At 45.1% G+C, this 24,333-nt stretch overlaps 1 protein-coding gene across 1 annotated transcript in view; it reads right to left on the bottom strand.

Annotated features, from left to right (window-relative positions):
* Positions 1-707: 707 nt before the first annotated feature.
* Positions 708-24,333, bottom strand: part of LOC130297764 (cytochrome c oxidase assembly protein COX11, mitochondrial) — a 172,630-nt gene continuing 149,004 nt past the window's right edge. The window contains exons 5-7 of the transcript XR_008849679.1: positions 14,325-14,420; positions 12,540-12,649; positions 708-2,462 (exon numbers count right to left, since the gene is read on the bottom strand). The gene's annotated coding sequence lies outside the window, so the exon portion shown is untranslated. The remainder of the gene's footprint in view (positions 2,463-12,539; positions 12,650-14,324; positions 14,421-24,333) is intronic.

The raw sequence follows: 24,333 nt of genomic DNA, 5'->3' as shown, positions 1-24,333 counted from the left end.
CTCAACCTCATATCCTGTCCTCATATCCCGGCCTCATATCCCATCCTCATATCTCATCATCATATCTCATCCTCATATCCCATCCTCATATCCCGCCCTTATATTCTGTCCTCATATACTGTCCTCATATCCCGGCCTCATATCCTGTCCTCATATCCCATCATCATATCTCATCCTCATATCACATCCTCATATCCTGTCCTCATATCTCATCCTCATATCTCATCCTCATATCCCATCCTCATATCCCATCCTCATATCCCGACCTCATATCCTGTCCTCATATCTCTTCCTCATATCCTGTCCTCAAATGCCGACCTCATATCACATCCTCTAAACGAGCTGTTCTCTGCACCTGCCAAACAGTCGGGAGTTGCGTGATCAGGAGATGTGCCAGGGACTTTAGGGGAAAAAAAACACCCTTGTAACACCCTCCCATGTTCCTGGGACTTGTATTTGGAGGGAGGGAACTCCAACAGGAAATAGCCATTTCACAAAATGATAGCAGAAGTGTTATGGTGGACTCACAATATAGCCATTTAGCCACAAAACAAGTGCAGATGTTTCCTAAACATGTCCATTAGTGTCTGGCAGGTAAGTACTTAAGTCACCTTATGGTGGAGAACCCCTTTAAGTTTTGACTATGGGCAACCTCCTTGAAGATCATCTCAGGTTTGTGGAACAGAACATCTTCTTTGCACAAAAAGTACAAGACCATTGTTTTCCAAAGTTGTATTTTAGGCAGAAGACAGGTGTAGAAATAAAAGATGAAATATGGCAACAAAGATCCATCCTGATACCAAACACAATGTACAGTTGTGAAAGCAGTTTTTGGTAATACGTGGGAATGAAATGTCTGAGCGCAGACGGCGCGCGCGCGTATAATCCGTCAGGCGTTTGTGAGCTTTTCCAGCTAAGTCTGTTTATTAAAAATATGGCATGGCGCACAGCTGGTGGGGCTGTCAGGCAGAACGGGGGCCAGATGAATTCATGTCAATTTCTCCCTTCTGATTCTTGGCAAACCATGTAGTGTATCCGATACGCAGGCACCAAAGAGCATTATCCAGTATTAGGGATTTAGGCCGACGTCCAAGAGGAAACTCCACATATTGTTTTGAAGAAGGCCAAACACATGTTGACTTGTATCTGAAGTCCTCTACAGGGAATCGGCATTCAAGGCTGAAACGTTTAAAGCCCGGTCAGGGGCCACGCTGTGTCTGCAATGGCATTTACCGGCGTTAACTACGATTAACACAATCTGCCAGCGGAATATATTACCCACGCTGGGGTGTCTTAAAAGGGGTACTCCGCTGCTAGACATCTTATTCCCACGGTCTACTGCTGCACCCAGCATTCTAAATAATTGCCCGGTTCCTGCGGCAGTGGTCGTGATGTCACCACCACACACCCTCGTGATGTCCCATGTATATGTAGGAGGCGTGTCTCATGAGCACAAGAGGTTTGCTATGGGTATTTGCTCCTACTCTGGACAGTTACTGACATGGACAGAGGTGGCAGCAGAGAGCACTGTGGTCAGACAGAAAAGAAACTACACAACTTCCTCTGTAGTATACAGCAGCTGATAAGTACTGGAAGGGTTAAGATTTGTAAATAGAAGAAATTTACAAATCTGTTTAACTTTCTGCCACCAGTTGATGTTGAATGTTTTCCACCGGAGTACCTCTTTAATCCTAAATTGTACCACCAATGCTCTACTGGTTCAAGCTACATTCAAGTATATGTATTGTACTGTAATGCATTAAGAGTAAAATTCCAGCTGTTTCACAGAAAAAAAGCAACGTTTTGGCTCCTCACTAGAGCCTTTCTCAAGCATAACACTCTGTGCAGTGGATTACATATATATAGGTGTGATGTCCCAGCCCTGTCAGGTTGAGTCCCTCTGTGCCCTAAGGGCTCTCCTGCAGCTGATTCATTGCTTTTAGATCCTGAGGTCAAGTCCAGTCCAGACGTCTCAGAGCACCACATAGGCCTCCAATTACACATTCAGATGAGGGGGGGTCACTCAAATGTCAAAATAAATTACAAGGATACTCAAATATCAGTGATCATACATATTCAAAGCGTGAAAATACATCAGTGAAGTACTGTACACATATTCTACACTCCATATATCATATCCTGTGCATATAGTGGATCATGTATTTATATCATATTCATTCAGGGCCCGGTTCAGGAGGGCGGCACTCACTTGTTCTCGGGGAAACTTGTAGCCAATGTCCGTCCTTGTTCAGTTCTTCATAATATGATTCTTCGGAAGTTAGATTTATACTTAGAGCCATTACTATTTGTATAGACCTTTCTTTTTTGTCATCGTTCCCCAACGATAGCGTTCCGCGACTTTTCGGTGTTACTTTGTGAGTCTTCCCCTGTCCTGGGTCAAAGTCATCTACTTTCCAAGTATCCGCTCCTACCAGGTTTTCCATGTGGGACTCGTGGATGACCTGGTTGTGATTTTATTTTGCAGATGGAAACAGATTTTAATACAAATTAGAATTATCCCGGTCCCTGTAATGAAATGTACTATCTGCATCTATTACATGTATAGGCCATATCAGTTAACCACCCCAAACCTGAAATCTCCATCTGTGGACAGATCTGAGGAATATGGGAATATGGTTGGCATTGGAAAAAAAGATTAACAACCCCAAATGCATCCCACGGAGCGACACATTTCTAGACAAATAAAATGTAGCGCGTTTCGATCACTTACCCTTTTGAAAAGTAGAGTAAGAACCCGACACGTCTCAAGACTCAAGAAATTTGGCCACATGCGACACATTTTGGGCTGTTACTCATTTCAAAGTATTTTTAAAAAAGGAAGAGGATTGCAAGGGGTGACAGATCTCAAGTCGCATCGAAAATTGTGACATGCGACACGTTTCAAGTTGTCACCCGTTTTCCAAGCATTTGAAAACAGGGTAACAACCTGAAACACTTTGCATTTGGTGACAGGATGCTGATCGCCGGGGGTTCGATCACAGGGACCCGGCTCCGAGTTAGGAGCAACTGTGGTAGACAACACACGCTCCATTGTTTTCTTTGGGAGTTGTGAAGAGATCTAAGTCCAGCACTCGGGCATCATCGGCGCTTCAATAGAAATTAATAAAGCATGACGGGGTCCCGTTACATAGATCGCAGAGGGAGATCGACCCCCAGCGATCAGCTACTTATTCCCAATCCTGTGGATAGGGAATACGTTCATTTTGTCTGTAGTACCCCTTTAAAGTGTTGATTACTATGTCATGTGAGGTGTTCAAGAGGCCTTGATAAAGTCCCAGGATGAGCTTAATATCGGCTCCTTAGGGTTGTTTCCTCACATGGCTGCCAAATGTTACATAAATAACTTGCAGTGTTGGAGAGGGGAAGACAATGGTCTAGAAGATGTTTTTGCAAAGTCTTAGCTGAAAGAACATGAACCATGAAGCTCTAGTTACAGATCCATGTAAGCACTAGATTGATCTTAGTTTTTTTTCCCCTCTTTTTCTTAATGTTCCCCCATTGATGTGTCTTTTCTTAGGACATTTATAGTCACTGTTGTGCATCACTTCCATTGACATTTACTGATGACACTGAGAAGTATCAGTCAAGGTTTTCATCTCTTGCTGTAGGTTTGTGGTCTGAGCTTCTACATATGATGTGGATGACCAGGGTTCTAATCCTGCTCCCCCATTATGTTACAATGTAAGTCATTTATTTAGCTCACAACCTGTTCTCATCCATCTCGATAATGACATTGGAAAACGTTCATGTATCTCTCATATCAGGAGGTGGCTCAGAGGTTAAGGAGCCAGGAAATAAATCTGAGATGCTGTTTCTAATCTTTGTGACCGTGGTTCAGACTGTCCATAAATACAGCTAAAAATCTTCATACAAACACTGAGGTTATTTTTAACTTAGTAATATATGAAAAATCCTCATCTGTTAAGGTTTTTTTCTAAAGTGATTAGAAGGAACATGAAGTTCTGAGGTGAAGATCTGTGTAGACACTTGATTGATCTTTCTATTTTTTTTTTTCTATTCTTTTTCTTAATGTTCCCCAGTGATTTGTCTCTTTTTAGGACATTTATAGTCACTGTTGTATTTCACTTCCATTGTTATTTACTGATGACACTGAGACGTAGCAGCAAAGGTTTTCAGTTCTGTCTATAGGTCAGTGGTATTAGCTTCTACCTATAATGTGGGTGGACCAGGGTTCTAATCCTGCTCATCCCTTTTGTTACAAGGTAGGTCCTTTATTTAACCTGTTCTCCTCCTCATTAATGACATTGGGAAAGCTTCACTTACTCAGATCAGGATTTAGCTCAGAGGGGTAAAGCACCAGATGACACAACTGAGATGCTGGAGTCCCTAGTTCAAATCCTGGAGTCCCTGGTGTAAGCACAGTGAGTGCTAAGTATAGTATTTAAGCTATTTGTGCTTGGGACTCTTTTCATATATTAAGTATTTACAGTTGGGTAAATTTTGTAAAACCCACCTTGCTCTCTCTGGATCCTCTAAAGGCTTTTTACTTCTTGCTATAATTTTTATTAGCACCACCCAGTGTGTAAGCCCACTCACATCCTTAGCTGTAAGGATTTGCCAACACTCACTGGACCTTACAGGGATTGAACGTGGGCCTCCAGCATAATCAGCAGCATATACTACCTGACCTGTCATGATGCTCACTGACAGATGCTACATTTTGGTAAACATGACATTTAGATGTGACCCCGGAGAACCATACATTCCAGCCCTGAAGAGGATGACTCTATATGGTCTGCTAACAGGAGGCATCACAGCCAAGGAGTTGTGTGTGCTGCCTCTCGTGCTGGAGACCCAGGTTCAAATCCTCAAGATGAGTTGAGTTTGACCTGAGAAGAAAGAGCATTATAGCTAAGGATACAAAACATATGAAAGGAACACATTATCACATTAGTTCTGCCTGTAGCTCAATGCAATGCCTGTATTCAATATATGAGGGAGACCAGGGTTCTAATCCCCTCTCTTTCCCTCATTTTGACCACAACCTTGTGAATTATTCTCTTCCATCTCGATAATGACATTAAGAAACCTTCACTTATCTCTCAGAGCAAGAGCTGGCTGAGGGGGTAAAGTGCCAGGGATAACTGGATAATAGATGCTGGTAGACCCTGGTTCACATCCCAGTGCTGGCTCTGTAGTATAGGAGCTCAAAGTCCCCATTATGTGGGACTTCCAAGTTCTATACATTAGCCAGCTGTCTCATGAGGCAGCTGGTTATAACAAAATCCACAATTTCCCCTGGTAGGGCTTTATTCTACAGCTGAGATTCAAGTGACCTTAGAAGAGTTGAAGCTGGGTCTCCAGCATGAGAGGAAGAGCAGATATCCCCTGAAATATCATGCTGCCCATTATAGTAAAGTTCATGATCAAGCTCTAGAGATGAGGGAACTTCGGTTGCTGACTTATCCTGCGTAAATTAGTTCAGCCTTCAGGTGCTTCGGTGGGCTGGAAAAGGTGGGTACATTCCTAGGAAAGCTGAACTAATTTATCAACTGCCGAGCTGAGAAGTTTGTGACAAATCGCTCATCTCTAATCAGCTCCTCTGAGTTGTTTCTTCACTTGGCTCTGTTTTGCCGATAATGGTACATAAATAATGTTGTTGCTCCATTAGGATCATTCTTTTGTCAAATGTCTTGTTTACCAAATTGTCTCACTTTTAATGGGCAGCATGATAGCTCAGGGGATATCTGCTCTGCCTCTCATGCTGGAGACCCAGGTTCAAATCTTCGTAAGGTCACTTTATCACTTGAATCTCAGCTGTATAAAAAGCCCTACAACTGAGGATTCAAAGAGGGTGAAAAATGGTGGATTTTGTCTAGTGAGGCAGCAGGTTTATGTATAGTACTTTGAAGTCCCACAGAGCCAGCACTGGGATGTGAACCAGGGTCTACCAGCATCTATTATCCAGTTCTCCCTGGCACTTTACCCCCTCAGCCAGCTCTTGCTCTGAGAAATAAGTGAAGGTTTCTTAATGTCATTATCGAGATGGAAGAGACTAATTCACAAGGTTAGGGTTAAAATGAGGTAAAGAGAGGGATTAGAACCCTGGTCTCCCACATATTATGTACATAACCATTGCACAACCATTGTACTGACCTACAGGCAGGATTGGAAGCCTTGGCTGATACTTCTCAGTGTCATCAGTCAAGTTACTTATAATTAATCACATAACACATTCTCTTCCATCTCGATAATGACATAGGGAAACCTTCACTTGGTCTCCAGTGTCATGGTTGGCTGAGGGGGTAAAGTGCCAGGTACACACAACTCAGATGCTAGAGACCCTGGTTCAAGTCCTTATCCCTATTGTGAGTTGGATTCTCAATAGTATACCTAGCTGGCAAGTGTGTGCTTTATGCAAACATTTAGATTAGGACTATATAACAAATCATCAAACATAAAGAGTTTTTATACAGCTTAGATTAAAGCAACTTTAGTAGATTTGAACCTGGGTCTCCAGCATGAGAGGCACAGCAGATATCCCTTGAGCTATCATGCTGTCCATTAGAAACAAACTACAGCCGGGGTCTACATGGCTCTCAGCAAGCCGTTGCACTGAAAAGTGAAGGTTTACTTAAGGTCATTATCAAGATGGGAGAGACTGGGTTGTGATGACACTGAAAAGTATCATCCAAGACTTCCAGTCTTGCCTGTAGGTTAGTGCAATGGTTATGTACATAATATGTGGGAGACCAGGGTTCTAATCCCTCTTGCTCCCTCATTTTGACCACAATCTTGTGAATTATTCTCTTCCATCTCAAGAATGACATTAAGAAACCTTCACTTATCTCTCAGAGCAAGAGCTGGCTGAGGGGGTAAAGTGCCAGGGATAACTGGATAATAGATGCTGGTAGACCCTGGTTCACATCCCAGTGCTGGTTCTGTAGTATAGGAGCTCAAAGTCCCCATTATGTGGGACTTCCAAGTTCTATACATTAGCCAGCTGTCTAGTGAGGCAGCTGGTTATAACAAAATCCACAATTTTCCCCTTGTAGGGCTTTATTCTACAGCTGAGATTCAAGTGATAAAGTGACCTTAGAAGAGTTGAACCTGGGTCTCCAGCATGAGAGGAAGAGCAGATATCCCCTGAAATATCATGCTGCCTGTTAATAGATAAGATGCCAGAAACTTATTAGTTAACAGCTCTTGATATTGGCACTAGAGATGAGCGAACAGCGAGTGTTGCAACAGCTGGATATTTGTCTCTTAACCACCTGAGGACGTGGGTCTTACCACGAAACATGTAGGGGAGACAGATTGATTACATTTTATTTGCAGCACTTTCCCCAATCGACAGTGGTCTACAGCCACTGTCAAGTACATATTACTGTGAACTCCAGATAGGAGAAGTTACACTAGTTGAGGGCCTGCTAATTTTATTCACTACAGGGGACTTTTTTAATAATAGTGAAATAAAAGTGAAGTTACAGTCTTGTATAGTATTTACTAGAGATGAGCGAACTTACAGTAAATTCGAGCATGAGGAATATCATGCTGCCCATTAAAAGATAAGACAATTATGGTAAACAAGACGTTTAGATTTTATAGGAATTAACGCACTCTTGTTCCAATCAATTCCTTACTAAGCCATTGCTTGTTAGTAACGCTCTTGATATTGGTTCCATATAGGGCTGTTCCATGATGATCCACCTTGCCATCAACATGGATCTTCAAGATGTTTTTATGAATGTAGGAACATGAGGGCTGAGTTGATCCACCTCACCAATCAGTGTAGGTCATCCTCAGGTCTATGAGGGTAATTCCTTTAGAATCTAAATGTCTTGTTTACCATAATTGTCTCATCTATTAATGGGCAGCATAGGAGCTCAGTGAACTCTGCCTCTCATGCTGGAGACCCAGTTTGTAATCTTCTAAGGTCACTCTATCACTTGAATCTCCGCTGTAGAACATAAGCCCTACTGAGAATTCAAGGGAGTGGAAAATGGTGGATTTTGTTATAACCAGCTGCCTCACCAGACAGCTGGCTAATGTATTGAACTTGGAAGTCCCACATAATGGGGACTTTGAGCTCCTATACCACAGAGCCAGCACTGGGATGTGAACCAGGGTCTACCAGCATCTATTATCCAGTTATCCCTGGCACTTTACCCCCTCAGCCAGCTCTTGTGATGAAAGCTAAGTGAAGGTTTCTTAATGTCATTCTTGAGATGGAAGAGACTAATTCACAAGGTTGTGGTCAAAATGAGGGAAAGAGAGGGGATTAGAACCCTGGTCTCCCACATATATTGAATACAGACATTGCATTGAGCTACAGGTAGATCTGGGATTCTAAAGTGATAATTTCAGGGGGTGTTAATACAAACTGTAGGAAATAAAGGGGCTTTGGTGGATCCAGAGAGCATAATGTGGGGTTTTGCCTAAGTGTGAACACTAAGTTAATTGAAGTAGAGTATGAGAGTCCCAAGCACAAACAGGACCCATAGCTTATATGCTATACTTGGCATTCACAGTGTTTAGACCAGGTACTAAGTATTCACTGTGCTTAGAGCAAGGACTCAAGGATTTGAACCAGGGACTCCAGCATCTCAGCTGTATCATCTGGTGCTTTACCCTCTGAGCCAAACTCCTCATCTGATAAGTAAGTAAAAGTTTCTCAATGTCATTATTGAGGGGGAGAAGAGGACTTACCTTATAACAAAAGAGAAAAACAGGATTAGAATTCTGGTCACCCACATCATATGCAGAAGTTCTGACCACTGACCTATAGACAGAAGTAAAAACCTTGGCTGAAACTTCTCAGTGTCATCAGTAAATAACAATGGAAGTGATACACAACAGTGACTATAAATGTCCTGAGAATAGACACATCAATGGGGAACATTAAGAAAAAGAAGGGGGGGAACTACTAAGATCAATCAAATGTCTACACAGATAACCTCAGTGTTTTCATGAAGACCTTTAGCTGTATAAGGTTTGAACTAAGGTCATAAGGATTAGAAACAGCATCTTAGCTTTATCTCCTGGCTCCTTAACCCCTGAGCCACCTGCTGATGTGAGATAGTTATGAAAGTTTCTCAGTGTCATTATTGCGATGGATGAGAGCAGGTTGTGAGCTAAACAATGGGAGAGCAGGATTAGAACCCTGGTCATCCACATTATATGTAGAAGCTCTGACCACTGACCTCCAGACAGAACTGAAAACTATGGCTGATACTTCTCAGTGTCATCAGTAAATAACAATGGAAGTGATACACAACAGTGTTTATCTTTTAAAAATAGACACATCATGGGGGAACATTAAGAGAAAGAGGGGGAAAAAAAAATACTACTAAGATCCATCAAGAGTTCTCACATGAACGTTATGTTTCAGGTTCCTTCACCTAGTACTGTGCAAAAACATCTTCTATCTATCTATCTCATATCTATCCATCTATCTCAGTATGTACACAGTGCTGCAGAGTAATATCCTCCCCCTTTAGGTTATATCTATCTATATCTATTTATCTATCTCATATCTATTATCTATCTATCTTATATCTATCTATCTCATATCTATCTATCTATCTATCTATCTCATATCTCTCTATCTCATATCTAGCTATCTCATATCTATCTCATATCTATCTATCTATCACATATCTATCTCATATCTATCTTATATCTATCTATCTCATATCTATCTATCTATCTATCTCATATCTATCTATCTATCTATCACATATCTATCTCATATCTATCTATCTCATATCTATCTCATATCTATCTATCTATCTATCTATCTATCTATCACATATCTATCTCATATCCATCTATCTCATATCTATCCATCTATCTCACATCTATCTATCTCATATCTATCTATCTATCTCATATCTATCTATCTATCTATCTATCACATATCTATCTCATATCCATCTATCTCATATCTATCCATCTATCTCACATCTATCTATCTCATATCTATCTATCTATCTCATATCTATCTATCTATCTATCTCATATCTCTCTCACATCTATCTATCTCATATCTATCTATCTATCTATCTCATATCTATCCATCTATCTCATATCTATCTATCTCATATCCATCTATCTCATATCTATCCATCTATCTCACATCTATCTATCTATCTATCTATCTATCTCATATCTCTCTCTCACATCTATCTATCTCATATCTATCCATCTCATATCTATCTATCTCATATCTCTCTCTCACATCTATATATCTCATATCTATCTATCTATCTATCTCATATCTCTCTCACATCTATCTATCTCATATCTATCTATCTATCTATCTCATATCTATCCATCTATCTCATATCTATCTATCTCATATCCATCTATCTCATATCTATCCATCTATCTCACATCTATCTATCTATCTATCTATCTATCTCATATCTATCTATCTATCTCAAATCTATCTATCTATCTCATATCTATCTATCTATCTATCTATCTCATATATATCTATCTATCTATCTCATCATTCTCCCACTCTTTCCATCTGTCAGCCTTTGTTTTGTCTGTCTCTTCCTTGCAGATCACTGCTGGATAGTAATAATAATAATAATGACCCCGCCATCCTCCGGTCCCCTCTGCACCACAGTGGACGCTTTGACATCTGTACTTCTTCTGCCACTAGGTCAGCTCTGCTGCGTCTCCGGGCCCTGTCATCCGTACACTTGCACATTTTAATAATTCAGTGCGGGTTATGGCACATTCAATCATTCCTGAGTGCACGGACTGCGCTTCTCTTCGGAATCTACACGGCCTCCCTCTCCCTCTCTACTGATTCTGACAGCCAGAGAAAAAAGCAGATGGCTGGGTTGTAATGGGAAGAAAAAAATAAAAAATGATATTGCCATGGAAATGGAGGCAATCTGATACCTTCACTCTGCAGGGACCGAATAATAAGATGGAGTCCCGTCCTGCGCCGCGATGGCTCCGACACGTGTGGCCATTTTAAACAAGCACCAGGGACTATGGCAGAGACACAGAGAGAATTTTTTTTCGGCAGATGGGAATCGTGTGTCTTGGAACGGTGATTGGCATCTCGGCCCGGTAGAACTATCTGGCCTATATATTTTTTGCAAAAAACTGTATATTTGATGCCGAGCCAGAAATATATTACCTTGGGCGAGCAGGCGCTGTCGTAGTCAGAAAAACGAATGCAAAACCTGACAGGGGAAATGTGTTTCTGTACAAATCTGTGTCTCCACACCAATGTGATGTGAGGGAGCCCGCCGCCACCGCGTATAAATAACGAAAATTAAAAATTGTGTTTTAATTAAATTCTGCTGGAAGAAAAAGTAACAGGTTCGCCCCGGTTGGGAAGTGTTAGCGAGGAAAATGAAAAGCCGACCGGATCCCAAATGATGCCGAGATGAACGGAAGGGTCTCGTTGCGACTAAAAACTTGGCGACTGCCGTCGCTGCCGTCTTTCACCTCTGAAATTGGAAAAGACAGATTAGAGGATGTAACATTGCAAAACTACAACTCCCAGCATGGTGGAACGGCACACTCTGGGCTGCAGAAAATAGAAAGAAATTAGGAAAAAAAGAACACGTTTCAATATCTGTCAATAATCAGGAAAAAAAAACCTGGTTGATACGTTACCTTGAAAATTTTGACTCCCGACACATTTCTATCATATGCGACATGATTTCATCAGGGGATTTCTCATACGTCAGTAACAGTTTTTCCCAAGCAGTTTACCTCCAACTGTTGCAAAAACGTGGTGTGCATGCACCCTAACTTTTCTCTCAGCCCACAATAAATCTTCCCCCCCCCCCCCACTATTACCACAATCACCACAAGTATTTACTTACCAGATTGAATGTATATGTGTGTAAGTATGTTTTAGCAACAAAGGCATGTAAATGGTTTATCTTTCATTTACATGTGTTTAATGTTTGCCTTGGAAACTGTTTGAGACTGAACCTCCTGTTTGAAGCCAAACTTCCTGTTTTAGGCTGAACTTCCTGTTTGGGACTGAAACTACTGTTAGACGCTTAAAGGGGTATTCTGCCCCTAGACATCTTATCCCCTATCCAAAGGAATTGCATTGAGGGGGCGTGGTTGTGACATCATCAGTGGGGCGTCGCCGTGATGAGCCTCCGCCCCGAAGTTCGCTCCATGCACCAGATGTCTGGGGTGCCGCAGCCGAGATAGCGGGGGTCCCCAGCAGCGGGACCCCCGCGATCAGACATCTTATCCCCTATCCTTTGGATAGAGGATAAGATACCTAGGGGCGGAGTACCTAGGAAACTGCAGGAGGGCCTGGCACCAGTTCTTTTTCATTGCCCCCACAGAAGAAATGAAGCATTTCATAGTGTTTATAGGGTTATCCATGTAACACACATCGGCACTGGGTCCTCCAGTAGGGGACAGGATTTTGGTAACCACCATCTGCTCTATCTAACTGATGAATAAGGATCCCATCTATTACCTCAAAAGGCCTTCAAGGGATGTCCAGCACCACAATTTATTATGGGCTGGAATAAAAAGAGAAAATAAGTTATACTCACCTGCCTGGACCCCCAGCACTGCCCCAATGGAGTCCGATCCGCACTTAGTACTTTCCTCCAAACATACATCCATGCGGTGACCCACCAGTGATTGGTTGAGAGAGTATTTCCTGTACATTGGGTCACAAGCAGAAGGGGTTCTTACCACACACATGTACACTCGGCTCAGAAAAGTATATAATCATAATCACTAACTTGTGTTATCATTTAGGGTCATGGCCTAGTCCTATAGGTAAGACCCTCCCCCCCCCCCCTTAGGAAGTTTGGCCCCTGCAGGTAGTTTGCCCTTTGTATTTAGGATACCTCCTGTAGGTAATTCACCCCCTGTAGATTGTTTGCCCTTGTATGTAGGACCCCCTGTAGGTAGTTTACTCCCTTTTTGTGGAACCTTTCTGTAGGTAGTCTGCCCTCTGTATGTAGGACCCCCTCCCCCGCCCCCCTTCCTGGAGGTAGTTTGTCCCCTCTATGTAAAAACCCCCTGGTAGGTAGTTTGTCCCCTGTAGGGAGTTTGCCCCCTGTATGTAGGACCCCTGTAGGTACTTTGCCCCTGTATGTACGACCCCTGTAGGTAGTTTGCCCCCTGTAGGTAGTTTGTCCCCTGTATGTAGGACCTCCTGTAGGTAGTTTGTCCCCTGTATGTAGGACCCCTGTAGGTAGTTTGCCCCTGTATGTAGGACCCCTGTAGGTAGTTTGCCCCCTGTAGGTAGTTTGTCCCCTGTATGTAGGACCTCCTGTAGGTAGTTTGCCCCCTGTATGTAGGACCCCTATAGGTAGTTTGCCCCCTGTATGTAGGACCCCTGTAGGTAGTTTGCCCCCTGTATGTAGGACCCCTGTAGGTAGTTTGCCCCCTGTATGTAGGACCCCTGTAGGTAGTTTGCCCCCTGTATGTAGGACCCCTGTAGGTAGTTTGCCCCCTGTATGTAGGACCCCTGTAGGTAGTTTGCCCCCTGTATGTAGGACCTCCTGTAGGTAGTTTGCCCCCTGTATGTAGGACCCCTGTAGGTAGTTTGCCCCCTGTATGTAGGACCCCTGTAGGTAGTTTGCCCCCTGTATGTAGGACCCCTGTAGGTAGTTTGCCCCCTGTATGTAGGACCCCTGTAGGTAGTTTGCCCCCTGTATGTAGGACCCCTGTAGGTAGTTTGCCCCCTGTATGTAGGACCCCTGTAGGTAGTTTGCCCCCTGTATGTAGGACCCCTGCAGGTAGTTTGCCCCCTGTATGTAGGACCCCTGTAGGTAGTTTGCCCCCTGTATGTAGGACCCCTGTAGGTAGTTTGCCCCCTGTATGTAGGACCTCCTGTAGGTAGTTTGCCCTTTGTATATAGGACCCCCCCTGTAGAGAGTTTGCCCCCTGTATGTAGGACCCTCTGTAGGTAGTTTGCCCCCTTTATGTAGTACCCCCCCCCCCCCGTAAGTAGCTTGTCCTCTATTTGTAGGACCTCCCTTTAGGTACTTTGCCCCTGTATGCAGAACCTCAAGAAAGTGAAGCACACTGTATGTGGCCCCTGTATGTAAAAATGTGTTACGTTACATGTAGGGGCCCTGAGTGGATGGCAGCTGGGTCCAGACCACAGTCTTCCTATTAGTGGCCTTGGCACTACCTGGAGGAGTCCGCACACCCCATACATTAGATAGTCCGCCAGTCCTGCCACACTCTGTGGGTTCTTTTTCTGCTCAGTCCTATGACAGGGCTCAGGAATGGTAGATATGGCGACATGAACACATATACACTTCAAGCCGGCATTCCAGAGACAACTTAATGGTAAACAAATGAATGGGAACACTTACCTCAACTCTATTGTTAAGCCTCGGAGTTTCTGAACATCTCACAGCGCCCTCTAGCTCCAGCAATGGGAATAACACATCTTTACTCACAATAATTTACTACGGGAATATAAACAAAAAGAACAAAAAAAACAAACAAACAACAAACAACAAACACTGCTTTACATGAGCTTCAATTATTTATGAAACAAAGACAAAAAAAAGTGGCCAAATCTTTTCCTCTAGTAAAACAAACAAAAAACATGTCATTGGGCGAGATAAATGATAAGACGCGAAAATACATTACACGCAAATAAATATCACAGCGCCTTTAAGCGGCGGCGCCCAACGCATCATTTGACAATTTATACGCTACTTGAGCAAGTACCATGGCAGAATTATGTAAAAATATGTGCAGCTGTTGTAACATTTGGTCTCCTCGGATTATTGCAATATAAAGCTAAAGATAAGCTGAATTATTTACACGCACTTTATGAAGACCTGGAACAATAGAGAATAAAACCTCTACCTGGATCGGACAAGGCGCTGTAACATTTGAATATTTATACATAAACACAATGGCGCAATATTACGTAGTTCCTCCCGGACATATTAACAATGCAGGGAAGACAATAATGGGGATTTGTGGTGTGTGCAGATCCGGCTGTGCTGCTTTTTATAGGTAGTTGTGGTGTTTTGTGGACTTTTATATGATATTCCTGGACTAGAGCTTATTAGGCAAATAGTGCGACAATTATATATTGCTTTTATAACAGCCGCCCTACATAGCTAAGAGGGTCTTCATGGATATTATTATGGGTACTACGGGGGACTCTAACTTATCCCGTATTCACAGGGCAGGAAAAGTGACAGAAGGCGGGCATCCTACTGCTGGGAGCCCCCATCATCTCCTATATAGGGCTCTGATACTTACCCGTTCTCGCCACGTACCGGTCCCACCCTCAGAGACAAGTGATGGCCCACTCAGCCAATCACCAGGTGGGATAGGACCCCAGTCTCAGCTGGTGATTGGCTGAGGGGGCTGTCGTTTGTGCTATCTCAGAAGGCGGGGGGCCGGAGCACGCCAACAATGGGTAAGTAGCAGGGTCTGGTAGAGGAAATCGTGGGGGCTCCCAGCAGTCAGACCCTGCGCGATTAGACACTTTTTACCTATTCAGTGTTTACACCACAGAATTACGGTCGGAGTCCCCACTGTGTGGACCCGGCCTTATGGGTCTTTGTTTCTCTCCTTATTGACAAGAAAAATGAAAATCGAACTGAAAATTCCGTGCAGACATAGCGCGAGGTTCCCTAAGGCACCTGTGTACATAGTGCAAGGCTCACTAAGGCGCGTGTGTACATAGTGCAAGGCTCACTAAGGCATTTGTGTACATAGTGCAAGGCTCACTAAGGCATTTGTGTACATAGTGCAAGGCTCACTAAGGCATTTGTGTACATAGTGCAAGGCTCACTAAGGCATTTGTGTACATAGTGCAAGGCTCACTAAGGCTCGTGTGTACATAGTGCAAGGCTCACTAAGGCGCGTGTGTACATAGTGCAAGGCTCACTAAGACTCGTGTGTACATAGTGCAAGGCTCACTAAGGCATTTGTGTACATAGTACAAGGCTCACTAAGGCTCGTGTGTACATAGTGCAAGGCTCACTAAGGCTCGTGTGTACATAGTGCAAGGCTCACTAAGGCGCGTGTGTATAGTGCAAGGCTCACTAAGGCGCTTGTACATAGTGCAAGGCTCACTAAGGCGCATGTGTACATAGTGCAAGGCTCACTAAGGCTCGTGTGTACATAGTGCAAGGCTCACTAAGACTCGTGTGTACATAGTACAAGGCTCACTGAGGCTCGTGTGTACATAGTGCAAGGCTCACTAAGGCGCATGTGTACATAGTGCAAGGCTCACTAAGGCTCGTGTGTACATAGTGCAAGGCTCACTAAGACTCGTGTGTACATAGTACAAGGCTCACTAAGACTCGTGTGTACATAGTGCAAGGCTCACTAAGGCGCATGTACATAGTGCATGGCTCACTAAGGCGCCTGTGTACATAGTGCAAGGCTCACTAAGGCATTTGTGTACATAGTGCAAGGCTCACTAAGGCTCGTGTGTACATAGTGCAAGGCTCACTAAGGCTCGTGTGTACATAGTGCAAGGGTCACTAAATCGCATGTGTACATAGTGCAAGGTTCACTAAGACATGTGTACATAGTGCAAGGTTCACTAAGGCGTGTGCATACATAGTGCAAGGCTCACTAAGGCGCATGTGTACATAGTGCAAGGCTCACTAAGACTCGTGCATACATAGTGCAAGGCTCACTAAGACTCATGTGTACATAGTGCAAGGCTCACTAAGGCTCGTGTGTACATAGTGCAAGGCTCACTAAGGCTCGTGTGTACATAGTGCAAGGCTCACTAAGACTTGTGTGTACATAGTACAAGGCTCACTAAGACTCGTGTGTACATAGTGCAAGGCTCACTAAGGCGCATGTACATAGTGCATGGCTCACTAAGGCGCCTGTGTACATAGTGCAAGGCTCACTAAGGCTCGTGTGTACATAGTGCAAGGCTCACTAAGGCTTGTGTGTACATAGTGCAAGGTTCACTAAGACATGTGTACATAGTGCAAGGTTCACTAAGGCATGTGCATACATAGTGCAAGGCTCACTAAGGCGCATGTGTACATAGTGCAAGGCTCACTAAGACTCGTGCATACATAGTGCAAGGCTCACTAAGACTCGTGTGTACATAGTGCAAGGCTCACTAAGGCTCGTGTGTACATAGTGCAAGGCTCACTAAGGCTCGTGTGTACATAGTGCAAGGCTCACTAAGACTCGTGTGTACATAGTACAAGGCTCACTAAGACTCGTGTGTACATAGTGCAAGGCTCACTAAGGCGCATGTACATAGTGCATGGCTCACTAAGGCGCCTGTGTACATGGTGCAAGGCTCACTAAGGCATTTGTGTACATAGTGCAAGGCTCACTAAGGCTCGTGTGTACATAGTGCAAGGCTCACTAAGGCTCGTGTGTACATAGTGCAAGGCTCACTAAGGCGCATGTGTACATAGTGCAAGGTTCACTAAGACATGTGTACATAGTGCAAGGTTCACTAAGGCGTGTGCATACATAGTGCAAGGCTCACTAAGGCGCATGTGTACATAGTGCAAGGCTCACTAATGCCCGTGTGTACATAGTGCAAGGCTCACTAAGGCTCGTGTGTACATAGTGCAAGGCTCACTAAGGCGCGTGTGTACATAGTGCAAGGCTCACTGAGGCGCGTGTGTACATAGTGCAAGGCTCACTAAGGCTCGTGTGTACATAGTGCAAGGCTCACTAAGGCGCGTGTGTACATAGTGCAAGGCTCACTAAGGCTCGTGTGTACAAAGTGCAAGGCTCAATAAGACTCGTGTGTACAAAGTACAAGGCTCACTAAGGCGCGTGTGTACATAGTGCAAGGTTCACTAAGGCGCGTGCGTACATAGTGCAAGACTCACTAAGGCGCATGTACATAGTGCATGGCTCACTAAGGCGCCTGTGTACATAGTGCAAGGCTCACTAAGGCATTTGTGTACATAGTGCAAGGCTCACTAAGGCTCGTGTGTACATAGTGCAAGGCTCACTAAGGCTCGTGTGTACATAGTGCAAGGCTCACTAAGGCGCATGTGTACATAGTGCAAGGTTCACTAAGACATGTGTACATAGTGCAAGGTTCACTAAGGCGTGTGCATACATAGTGCAAGGCTCACTAAGGCGCATGTGTACATAGTGCAAGGCTCACTAATGCCTGTGTGTACATAGTGCAAGGCTCACTAAGGCTCGTGTGTACATAGTGCAAGGCTCACTAAGGCGCGTGTGTACATAGTGCAAGGCTCACTGAGGCGCGTGTGTACATAGTGCAAGGCTCACTAAGGCTCGTGTGTACATAGTGCAAGGCTCACTAAGGCGCGTGTGTACATAGTGCAAGGCTCACTAAGGCTCGTGTGTACAAAGTACAAGGCTCAATAAGACTCGTGTGTACAAAGTACAAGGCTCACTAAGGCGCGTGTGTACATAGTGCAAGGTTCACTAAGGCGCGTGCGTACATAGTGCAAGGCTCACTAAGACTCGTGCGTACATAGTGCAAGGCTCACTAAGGCGCGTCTGTACATAGTGCAAGGTTCACTAAGGCGCGTGTGTACATAGTGCAAGGCTCACTAAGGCGCGTGTGTACATAGTGCATGGCTCACTAAGGCGCGTGTGTACATAGTGCAAGGCTCACTAAGGCGCGTGTGTACATAGTGCAAGGCTCACTAAGGCGTGTGTGTACATAGTGCAAGGCTCACTAAGGCGCATGTACATAGCACGAGGTTCACTAAGGTGCGTGTGTACATAGTGCAAGGCTCACTAAGGTGCCTGTGTACATAGTGCAAGGCTCACTAAGGTGCCTGTGTACATAGTGCAAGGCTCACTAAGGCGCATGTGTACATAGTGCAAGGCTCACTAAGGTGCGTGTGTACATAGTACAAGGCTCACTAAGGTGCGTGTGTACATAGTGCAAGGCTCACTAAGACGCGTGTGTACATAGTACAAGACTCACTAAGACTCGTGTGTACATAGTACAAGGCTCACTAAGACTCGTGTGTACATAGTACAAGGCTCACTAAGACTCGTCTGTACATAGTACAAGGTTCACTAAGACTCGTGAGTACATAGTACAAGGCTCACTAAGACTCGTGCGTACATAGTGCAAGGCTCACTAAGACTCGTGCGTACATAGTGCAAGGCTCACTAAGGCGCCTGTGTACATAGTGCAAGGCTCACTAAGGCATGTGTACATAGTGCAAGGTTCACTAAGGCATGTGTACAAAGTGCAAGGTTCACTAAGGCGTGTGCATACATAGTGCAAGGCTCACTAAGGCGCGTGTGTACATAGTGCAAGGCTCACTAAGGCGCATGTGTACATAGTGCAAGGCTCACTAAGGCCCGTGTGTACATAGTGCAAGGCTCACTAAGGCTCGTGTGTACATAGTGCAAGGCTCACTAAGGCGCGTGTGTACATAGTACAAGGCTCACTAAGGCTCGTGTGTACATAGTACAAGGCTCAATAAGACTCATGTGTACAAAGTACAAGGCTCACTAAGGCACGTGTGTACATAGTGCAAGGTTCACTAAGGCGCATGCGTACATAGTGCAAGGCTCACTAAGACTCGTGCGTACATAGTGCAAGGCTCACTAAGGCGCGTCTGTACATAGTGCAAGGTTCACTAAGGCGCGTGTGTACATAGTGCAAGGCTCACTAAGGCGCGTGTGTACATAGTGCAAGGCTCACTAAGGCTCGTGTGTACATAGTGCAAGGCTCACTAAAGCGCGTGTGTACATAGTACAAGGCTCACTAAGGCGCGTGTGTACATAGTGCAAGGCTCACTAAGGCGCGTGTGTACATAGTGCAAGGCTCACTAAGACTCGTGTGTACATAGTACAAGGCTCACTAAGACTCGTCTGTACATAGTACAAGGTTCACTAAGACTCGTGAGTACATAGTACAAGGCTCACTATGGTGCCTGTGTACATAGTGCAAGGCTCACTAAGGTGCCTGTGTACATAGTGCAAGGCTCACTAAGCGCATGTGTACATAGTGCAAGGCTCACTAAGGCGCATGTGTACATAGTGCAAGGCTCACTAATGCCCGTGTGTACATAGTGCAAGGCTCACTAAGGCTCGTGTGTACATAGTGCAAGGCTCACTAAGGCGCGTGTGTACATAGTGCAAGGCTCACTGAGGCGCGTGTGTACATAGTGCAAGGCTCACTAAGGCTCGTGTGTACATAGTGCAAGGCTCACTAAGGCGCGTGTGTACATAGTGCAAGGCTCACTAAGGCTCGTGTGTACAAAGTACAAGGCTCAATAAGACTCGTGTGTACAAAGTACAAGGCTCACTAAGGCGCGTGTGTACATAGTGCAAGGTTCACTAAGGCGCGTGCGTACATAGTGCAAGGCTCACTAAGGCGCATGTACATAGTGCATGGCTCACTAAGGCGCCTGTGTACATAGTGCAAGGCTCACTAAGGCATTTGTGTACATAGTGCAAGGCTCACTAAGGCTCGTGTGTACATAGTGCAAGGCTCACTAAGGCGCGTGTGTATAGTGCAAGGCTCACTAAGGCGCTTGTACATAGTGCAAGGCTCACTAAGGCGCATGTGTACATAGTGCAAGGCTCACTAAGGCTCGTGTGTACATAGTGCAAGGCTCACTAAGACTCGTGTGTACATAGTACAAGGCTCACTGAGGCTCGTGTGTACATAGTGCAAGGCTCACTAAGGCGCATGTGTACATAGTGCAAGGCTCACTAAGGCTCGTGTGTACATAGTGCAAGGCTCACTAAGACTCGTGTGTACATAGTACAAGGCTCACTAAGACTCGTGTGTACATAGTGCAAGGCTCACTAAGGCGCATGTACATAGTGCATGGCTCACTAAGGCGCCTGTGTACATAGTGCAAGGCTCACTAAGGCATTTGTGTACATAGTGCAAGGCTCACTAAGGCTCGTGTGTACATAGTGCAAGGCTCACTAAGGCTCGTGTGTACATAGTGCAAGGGTCACTAAATCGCATGTGTACATAGTGCAAGGTTCACTAAGACATGTGTACATAGTGCAAGGTTCACTAAGGCGTGTGCATACATAGTGCAAGGCTCACTAAGGCGCATGTGTACATAGTGCAAGGCTCACTAAGACTCGTGCATACATAGTGCAAGGCTCACTAAGACTCATGTGTACATAGTGCAAGGCTCACTAAGGCTCGTGTGTACATAGTGCAAGGCTCACTAAGGCTCGTGTGTACATAGTGCAAGGCTCACTAAGACTTGTGTGTACATAGTACAAGGCTCACTAAGACTCGTGTGTACATAGTGCAAGGCTCACTAAGGCGCATGTACATAGTGCATGGCTCACTAAGGCGCCTGTGTACATAGTGCAAGGCTCACTAAGGCTCGTGTGTACATAGTGCAAGGCTCACTAAGGCTTGTGTGTACATAGTGCAAGGTTCACTAAGACATGTGTACATAGTGCAAGGTTCACTAAGGCATGTGCATACATAGTGCAAGGCTCACTAAGGCGCATGTGTACATAGTGCAAGGCTCACTAAGACTCGTGCATACATAGTGCAAGGCTCACTAAGACTCGTGTGTACATAGTGCAAGGCTCACTAAGGCTCGTGTGTACATAGTGCAAGGCTCACTAAGGCTCGTGTGTACATAGTGCAAGGCTCACTAAGACTCGTGTGTACATAGTACAAGGCTCACTAAGACTCGTGTGTACATAGTGCAAGGCTCACTAAGGCGCATGTACATAGTGCATGGCTCACTAAGGCGCCTGTGTACATGGTGCAAGGCTCACTAAGGCATTTGTGTACATAGTGCAAGGCTCACTAAGGCTCGTGTGTACATAGTGCAAGGCTCACTAAGGCTCGTGTGTACATAGTGCAAGGCTCACTAAGGCGCATGTGTACATAGTGCAAGGTTCACTAAGACATGTGTACATAGTGCAAGGTTCACTAAGGCGTGTGCATACATAGTGCAAGGCTCACTAAGGCGCATGTGTACATAGTGCAAGGCTCACTAATGCCCGTGTGTACATAGTGCAAGGCTCACTAAGGCTCGTGTGTACATAGTGCAAGGCTCACTAAGGCGCGTGTGTACATAGTGCAAGGCTCACTGAGGCGCGTGTGTACATAGTGCAAGGCTCACTAAGGCTCGTGTGTACATAGTGCAAGGCTCACTAAGGCGCGTGTGTACATAGTGCAAGGCTCACTAAGGCTCGTGTGTACAAAGTGCAAGGCTCAATAAGACTCGTGTGTACAAAGTACAAGGCTCACTAAGGCGCGTGTGTACATAGTGCAAGGTTCACTAAGGCGCGTGCGTACATAGTGCAAGACTCACTAAGGCGCATGTACATAGTGCATGGCTCACTAAGGCGCCTGTGTACATAGTGCAAGGCTCACTAAGGCATTTGTGTACATAGTGCAAGGCTCACTAAGGCTCGTGTGTACATAGTGCAAGGCTCACTAAGGCTCGTGTGTACATAGTGCAAGGCTCACTAAGGCGCATGTGTACATAGTGCAAGGTTCACTAAGACATGTGTACATAGTGCAAGGTTCACTAAGGCGTGTGCATACATAGTGCAAGGCTCACTAAGGCGCATGTGTACATAGTGCAAGGCTCACTAATGCCTGTGTGTACATAGTGCAAGGCTCACTAAGGCTCGTGTGTACATAGTGCAAGGCTCACTAAGGCGCGTGTGTACATAGTGCAAGGCTCACTGAGGCGCGTGTGTACATAGTGCAAGGCTCACTAAGGCTCGTGTGTACATAGTGCAAGGCTCACTAAGGCGCGTGTGTACATAGTGCAAGGCTCACTAAGGCTCGTGTGTACAAAGTACAAGGCTCAATAAGACTCGTGTGTACAAAGTACAAGGCTCACTAAGGCGCGTGTGTACATAGTGCAAGGTTCACTAAGGCGCGTGCGTACATAGTGCAAGGCTCACTAAGACTCGTGCGTACATAGTGCAAGGCTCACTAAGGCGCGTCTGTACATAGTGCAAGGTTCACTAAGGCGCGTGTGTACATAGTGCAAGGCTCACTAAGGCGCGTGTGTACATAGTGCATGGCTCACTAAGGCGCGTGTGTACATAGTGCAAGGCTCACTAAGGCGCGTGTGTACATAGTGCAAGGCTCACTAAGGCGTGTGTGTACATAGTGCAAGGCTCACTAAGGCGCATGTACATAGCACGAGGTTCACTAAGGTGCGTGTGTACATAGTGCAAGGCTCACTAAGGTGCCTGTGTACATAGTGCAAGGCTCACTAAGGTGCCTGTGTACATAGTGCAAGGCTCACTAAGGCGCATGTGTACATAGTGCAAGGCTCACTAAGGTGCGTGTGTACATAGTACAAGGCTCACTAAGGTGCGTGTGTACATAGTGCAAGGCTCACTAAGACGCGTGTGTACATAGTACAAGACTCACTAAGACTCGTGTGTACATAGTACAAGGCTCACTAAGACTCGTGTGTACATAGTACAAGGCTCACTAAGACTCGTCTGTACATAGTACAAGGTTCACTAAGACTCGTGAGTACATAGTACAAGGCTCACTAAGACTCGTGCGTACATAGTGCAAGGCTCACTAAGACTCGTGCGTACATAGTGCAAGGCTCACTAAGGCGCCTGTGTACATAGTGCAAGGCTCACTAAGGCATGTGTACATAGTGCAAGGTTCACTAAGGCATGTGTACAAAGTGCAAGGTTCACTAAGGCGTGTGCATACATAGTGCAAGGCTCACTAAGGCGCGTGTGTACATAGTGCAAGGCTCACTAAGGCGCATGTGTACATAGTGCAAGGCTCACTAAGGCCCGTGTGTACATAGTGCAAGGCTCACTAAGGCTCGTGTGTACATAGTGCAAGGCTCACTAAGGCGCGTGTGTACATAGTACAAGGCTCACTAAGGCTCGTGTGTACATAGTACAAGGCTCAATAAGACTCATGTGTACAAAGTACAAGGCTCACTAAGGCACGTGTGTACATAGTGCAAGGTTCACTAAGGCGCATGCGTACATAGTGCAAGGCTCACTAAGACTCGTGCGTACATAGTGCAAGGCTCACTAAGGCGCGTCTGTACATAGTGCAAGGTTCACTAAGGCGCGTGTGTACATAGTGCAAGGCTCACTAAGGCGCGTGTGTACATAGTGCAAGGCTCACTAAGGCTCGTGTGTACATAGTGCAAGGCTCACTAAAGCGCGTGTGTACATAGTACAAGGCTCACTAAGGCGCGTGTGTACATAGTGCAAGGCTCACTAAGGCGCGTGTGTACATAGTGCAAGGCTCACTAAGACTCGTGTGTACATAGTACAAGGCTCACTAAGACTCGTCTGTACATAGTACAAGGTTCACTAAGACTCGTGAGTACATAGTACAAGGCTCACTATGGTGCCTGTGTACATAGTGCAAGGCTCACTAAGGTGCCTGTGTACATAGTGCAAGGCTCACTAAGCGCA

The sequence above is a fragment of the Hyla sarda genome, chromosome 13, assembly GCF_029499605.1.
Source record: "Hyla sarda isolate aHylSar1 chromosome 13, aHylSar1.hap1, whole genome shotgun sequence".
Taxonomy (NCBI): Eukaryota; Metazoa; Chordata; class Amphibia; order Anura; family Hylidae; genus Hyla; species Hyla sarda.
Note: the sequence above shows the minus strand (reverse complement) of the source record. Positions and strands in the feature narration are given on the sequence as shown.